The sequence below is a fragment of the Hyalella azteca genome, unplaced genomic scaffold (assembly GCF_000764305.2).
Source record: "Hyalella azteca isolate HAZT.00-mixed unplaced genomic scaffold, Hazt_2.0.2 contig5976, whole genome shotgun sequence".
Classification (NCBI taxonomy): Eukaryota; Metazoa; Arthropoda; class Malacostraca; order Amphipoda; family Hyalellidae; genus Hyalella; species Hyalella azteca.
Genome location: NW_025936149.1, coordinates 29607 through 36620, shown reverse-complemented (window position 1 = coordinate 36620; position 7014 = coordinate 29607). Strand labels below are relative to the sequence as shown.

The window sequence follows — 7014 nt, the reverse complement described above, 5'->3', positions numbered from 1 at the left end:
ATCCTACGTTCCCATAAAATTTATCCAAGGAGTGCTTTCGGTTGGCTTCTTCCATTTTTAGATGTATTAAGTATTATTTAACTTGTTTATTACTCTCTTTACGAAGCAAAATTCATATTTGAACGACTATACCTCCATATATTTCGCATAATATGCAGCAAAAGAAATTTAATTGGTTGCAAGTGAGAGGCTTAGGCAAGTTTATAATTTACATTAATAGGTTAAGTACATTAATTCGATCTTGTATATACAAAAAAATAAACAGTGTGTGATCAAATCAATTAATCTATGTTGATCATATTAATTAATCTTTGTTTGATCATATCAATTAATCTATGTTTGCTCAAATCAATCAATCTATGCAAGTGGAATAATTTTTTTAAAGGCCACCCACACTCACCATTCCAACATAAAGGGAATTAATTTTATTAATTAAAAACAAGGAATGGTTTCATGTCAATGATCAGGGCTCCGACCTTAACGCCTCTGATGGTGGCCTACACAATAAACAATATAATAATAAAAAACAATAATAATAAAAAACAATATGATATCAATCAGATATTAATCACTGAAGCTTTTTGTTCCCGTTGAAGTGTCGATTCAGTTGTGTTAACCGAGAAGCAGACTTGGTATTTGCTTGTCACAAAATTTGTTGCAGATTCATGAAACGGATAGTCTTACGATTGGCTTTAGCAGTTAGAAAAATCTGACAGAGCGAACTGCTAATAACATGAAAAGTTTTTACTTTAATCTAGAGGCTAGCTATGTTTTTAACATGTGTTTTTTAATGTTTATAACCGTAGTGTTGCGGTTGACGCAACGGTCATTATTCCTTACACTTTTTCAGATTTCATCATCTACCGTGAACTACCATGGGACTCTCAATCGACTGTGGGGAACTTTACATTCATTTACCGAATGACTGATGAATCATTAATGTGGTTCGAAGCCTACTTAGCCTAGTTTCATGACCCACTTCAAACTTTTCGAATGAGTTGATAAGTACTCGTGTGTCTGAAAATTAGTCCTTAGAGGCAATTGTTTAGACTGCAGTGAGATAATTTAGTTTGCACGATTTGAATTTATTCTCAACATGAATATTTGAACACGTAATGAAGTGCTTGATGCAAAAGCTCGTCACTAATGCGTCTTTATTTACGAAAGCTTCCACTTGGACTGGTAAGGCAGTGAACAGATCAAGTTATGGCCTGAGAGAAATAAAATCTTGACCGAAGAAGCCAACCGAACCTTTCATGGCGTAGGTTGGTCTGAATTACGTTTCTGGCTGTTAATTTCCATACAACTTCTATATTGCTGAGATTGTCTAAATCGCGATGCAAAACAGCAAATGGTATCTAATAACGTAAGCCGATGTTGTTATGCTAATACAATACAAGTTGAACTGGGAGCTCATCCGAACAATTTTAGATATATGTCCATTTTGCCTCCACCGATTCGTCCTACTTGCTCACGTTTAGCAGCAGCAGATGGGGAAGCTCAGCTTAGGTGCGTGATCTAGAACTGGTGACCCACAAGCCAGTTTCCTGTTGAGCGGCCGAAGGGTTGCCTGCTGCCGACGTCGCTGACGCCGACTTAGCTCAGTCTCTACTCCCTGGCCCCTGCAACTCAGAGTGCGGGTAGACCGCGCCGAGTGAGGGTGTAGTGTTGAAACTGTGCAGCGCATACCTGAGACATCTTCGTCGTTCGTTGCCCTAGTTCGCGAATTCTGTTGGCAAGTCGACAGTTTTCCTCATGTTTCCGCTTCTCTAGAGTGCGGGAAGTGCCTGAACTGATAAGACAAGTTTCTAATCAGAGCCCCGATGTCAACTGGAAACAGAAAACGAAGAGAAACTCGTTTTGGGACTGTTTCCACACCGAGCATTGACCTGCACTGAACTCACGGAATTCTACATACGGATCATCGCTTGAGTGAGTTACTGTTGCCATCTGTTAATGAAAAAAATTGCGATTTGTTATTCATGCGGGGTTGTAGATCAATTAGGAAATAAGCCTGTTGTGTTGAAATATTAAATTTGTCATCATACGGAGCCCAAAGAATCTGTAGCTTGACCCACGCATTCGTGATTCGAGGTGGCAAGTATATCAGTTCAGAAACATCATTAAATTTAAACTAATTCCTACATATAATGTTGAAGCAGGAAAACATTGTTAACCGAACTTATTTTACCAAGACCTATTGATTTCATTACAATCCCTTCATGAATAGAAACTGTTCTAGTGCTTGGTCATATTGAAAGCAAGCCACCGTTCTCTTCAATTGTGACACTTCACTGTTTCTTAAAAAAAATCTACATTCATTCTTGACTTGGGCTGCATGGCCATTAAATATCTACTTTCTTTATTTAAGTTCAAATGAATCTCGTTTCCTGCTATACGTTAAAGTGTGTAGTGCAGCTAATCATTTGGAAACGCGTTTAGTTCAAGGATGCAAAAATCGAACACGGAAGAGGGGAGAACTGGTAAAATTCACAAATTATAAATCGTTCAGACATCACTAACACACTGTAAATTTTTTTTCGAGTGATAAACACCATGATGTATTTTTCAGGCAGTAAGATTTAGCTTGCACTATAATTACAAGATTTTTCAGAGATGTGAAGATGATTTATTAATAATGCTTTAATATAAAGAGTGCCTCATGCTCATGCTACATTCAGTGACTAATTTTGCTTGTTTGTTAAATCATGCTAGTCACAATGATTAATTATGCCTTAGTTTGTTAACTCATGAAATATACTATGATAAACTACACGATACTTTGCTATCAAATCGTAAATTAAATACTCAATAATAATAATAATAGTACGTTGATTTGTAAACTACTTACAGGTCCTGAACAGAGCTTCAGCCGCTCAATAATTTGCGAACGAATGCATGGGATTGCATAACTTGGCTGCCGGGCTGCATATTTCAACTCAATTTATTTTTTTAACTAAATTAACTTAAACATTTCTGTGTTGGTGATCAGGGGGGGGATGTTGCTGGGGATTGCTGGGGAAAAATTATGTTCGTTAAATTCAAACATCAGTTGTAATTATATTTATATTAGTTTGTCAATTTTGCATTACTATAAGCCAAACGACGTCAACACAGTCTGTTTCAAGACCCAGTTATTTTTATGAGTTGTTTCAGTACCGCCCAACCTTCGGCCACCCATAATACGACCGTAATTTTAAACTGGGTTATTATTTGGGCATAGACATCGCATTTCATGAACAAATAGTCAGGGAGAACTGTTGAGCTGACGTCAGTGGCATACGCATAGTGACGTCAGTCTGAAAATCAGTTTCCTGAGAATTAACGATGGATCTCTGCGTTATACCTAATGCTGTTATACCGACGTCTTGACGCTATTATATAACGTCGTTGCCGTATAACCTCATAGCCATACATTTTTCAGAGATACTTTTTTTGCACGGTTTTCGAAAAGATAATTAAGTAGGTATAGGTTATCATCTCGGAACCATATTGTCAAAATATAGCGACGGCCATATTACCCATATATATCTAGAGGGACCATATTATCCAAATATAGCGACGACCATAATATCCATTTATATCTAGAGGGACCATATTTTCCAAATATAGCGACGACCATATTAGCCATATATATCTAGAGGGACCATATTATCCAAATATAGCGACGACCATATTACCCATATATATCTAAAGGAACCATATTATCCAAATATAGCGACGACCATATTACCCATATATATCTAGAGGAACCATATTATCCAAATATAGCGACGACCATATTACCCNTCTCTGAAAATCAGTTTCCTGAGAATTAACGATGGATCTCTGCGTTATACCTAATGCTGTTATACCGACGTCTTGACGCTATTATATAACGTCGTTGCTGTATAACCTCACCGCCATATATTTTTCAGAGATACTTTTTGTGCACGGTTTTCGAAAAGATAAGTGGGTTATCATCTCGGAACCTATTGTCCAAATATAGCGACGACCATATTACCCATATAATCTAAAGGGACCATATTATCCAAATATAGCGACGACCATATTACCCATATATATCCAGAGGGACCATATTGTTCAATCATAGCGACGACCATATTATCCATATATATCTAGAGGGAACATATTATCCAAACATAGCGACGACCATATTACCCATATATATCCAGAGGGACCATATTGTTCAATCATAGCGACGACCATATTACCCATATATATCTAAAGGGACCATATTATCCAAATATAGCGACGCATTTTCTTAACCACCGCAGGGCCAGAGAATGGACGACGAAATGATATACGCTATTTTGCCACGCCAAACTGGCTCAGTATTATCCACACTAGAACGAACATTGAATCACTACTTGGACAAAGTCTTACACATTTCCCTGAGTGGAATGCTGATCTCAAGATCTACACGAGCGAACCATGATCGCAAAGTCCCGGTAGCCATTTTAGCTTCTCGCACTTGGCAATTAACCTTCATATTTCATGAACATTATCATAATTTCCCAATGGCAATGCGAGTTGTTATTAATATATTAATAATTGAAATCGCAATACTATTTATTGTGCATTTATTCTTAGTACCGCAAGCGTAATCGCTACGAGTACAGTTTTTTTATGTTATTATCAATCACGGATTAACTAGAAATTTTAAAGCAAAAATGTCACAAAAAAGTCGCCATTTCTTTCTATAGAAAACGTTTTGGAGCCCAGCTCTAGTGTCAGCTCGAAAATTATAGAATGCATTACAATTGTATGATTAATTAGTAAAGTCTAAATTAAAAACAAAAACAGAACTTCCAGAATAACTTTCTTATTTCTTGCGATTTCTTTAGTACGTCAGGATAAATTGATATCTATCCCTCCAGAACTAGTTCTTTAATTAGTATAGAACTACTCATTTAAACGATCAATAATTGACCAACGGCGATTAACGGCATAAACTTTCTCAAACTTTTATTCCACACACCGTATGATTTTTTTCCAAACTGCTCAAGGCGTGAGCAGCAGTTTTGAATTTAATATCACGAGATGAACGACCCAAGTTTTTGCTGCTCAGTTCTTCTCGCCAGCCTTGAGCAGAACTTTCTCCGGCTTGAGCCTGGGACGCCGGAAGCGTTTACTGCTCCTGTGAACGCGACCGTTGAGCCGGAGAGCGGCTCTCGAGCGCTCACTGCGATCTCTGATCTGAGCACCTGCTGCTGCTCAGAACTCTGATCTGAGCACCTGCCGCTGCTCAGAACTCTGATCTGAGCACCTGCTGCTGCTCAGAACTCTGATCTGAGCACCTGCTGCTGCTGCTCAGAACTCTGATCTGAGCACCTGCTGCTGCTCTGAAATTTGCAGCGAATGCACACCCATTTTTAAAAACAACTCAGTTCTTTGTTCTTTTTTTCATTCACATTCATTTATAATAGAATAGAATAGAAGTGTCGGCACTGAAGAAATAGGCCCATTGCCAGTTGCTGACAAAGTTCCTCGCATTTCTTTTAGTGCCGGAGTATGTTGATAAAATGGTTTACGAAAGTTTGATTTACGAATAATTCCTTATATATCATTACGGATATAACTACTTTTATACTTTTTGTTTGTCTCAAAGCGCAAGTTGAAAAAGAATTTAAATACAATGAAAACGCGATGTAAATTTATCAGATATTAATTGAAAATGTTTTCACCGAAGATAAGGTGAGTTTACCTGGCATTGTCTTTGCTATTGAATTATTGTTGACGAATGAGTTGATATCTTCCATGATTTTCAGTAGTAAAACAGTGAGAAAATATGTTGATGAATATGCCTCTTGATTAATTATGTTGAAATAATGTTGAATACGAGTCAGGTGCGTTGAAACAACGTTTACGAGTCGATTTCATCTTAAGAACTTTGATTTTGAGTCGATTTTGATGATAAAACGTTGATTACGAGTCGATTTTGCTGACACACCGTTTCTTCAGCGTTATTTGAACGTCATATGCTATGGTGGCTTGTTGAACTAGCGGTCTGGTGCTCGTACAGAGCGTGGCGTGCTGCGTGGCGAGCGTGACGCGTGTATAACCCGTGCATGCTTAAGTTGAATGATGAAAACTAATATTCCAGTCTGTCATCACATTCAAACATGTCACATTCAAGTAAGCATGATGCATTCAAACGTGCATGTAATATTCAAACATGCATGTCACATTCAAGTATGCATATCGCATTCAAACATGCATGTATTGGGAGTGCAGATCATGCATATCATATCTAAAATAATTGCCTGTTGATCTCTTAATAGCCTCTTAATCTCAAATAAATCCTATCAGAGATTAATGCCTAGTGAAGTCATGTGCCTAACATCACAGCCATTGACTATGCATGTGTTAACAGACACAAGCAAGTGGTTACACTTGCGACATATTTGCGCAAATATTATATCGTATTTATCAAGTTACTCATTATAATATGGCGTGTAACTTGCGTCACGCTCTCAGGTCCAAGCCAGCAGCACTTGATGTCACGCTACATGCTTGCGCGTGACGAGTGACGGCCATGAAGCGTCATGCGTGACATGCGCATTATGTATATAGATAAAGTATATTTTATGCAGCGTTATTGCGTGTTTAGTATTTCAATAGCTAATACTTGCGCTAAAAATAACTACGTAAATACGTAATATAACTACGTAAATACGTAATATAACTACGTAAAAATAATTACGCGTATTTACTACGAAAATACGTAAATAACTACGTGTGTCTTAAAAGATTCAAAACTTGAATGTTTTGGAGAAGTTATATGAAAATCCTATTGGGAAATATTAAATCCTATTGGGAAATGAGTGCAGGCTATTGTTTTTATTGAAAAAATCCACAAAGGGTGCAGACTGTAATTGTTATTGAGACAAGCGTGCAGACTGTAATTGTTATTGAGACAAGCGTGCAGACTGTTATTGTTATTGAGACAAGAGTGCAGACTGTTATTGTTATTGAGACAAGAGTGCAGACTGTTATTGTTATTGAGACAAG

The 7014-nt window shown here is 37.4% G+C and overlaps 1 protein-coding gene across 1 annotated transcript in view; it reads left to right on the top strand.

The window, feature by feature from the left end:
- The first annotated feature begins 1569 nt into the window (after window positions 1–1569).
- The window catches only part of LOC108681826, a 25769-nt gene continuing 20324 nt past the window's right edge, over window positions 1570–7014 (top strand). The window contains exon 1 of the mRNA XM_018170898.1: window positions 1570–1932. The gene's annotated coding sequence lies outside the window, so the exon portion shown is untranslated. The remainder of the gene's footprint in view (window positions 1933–7014) is intronic.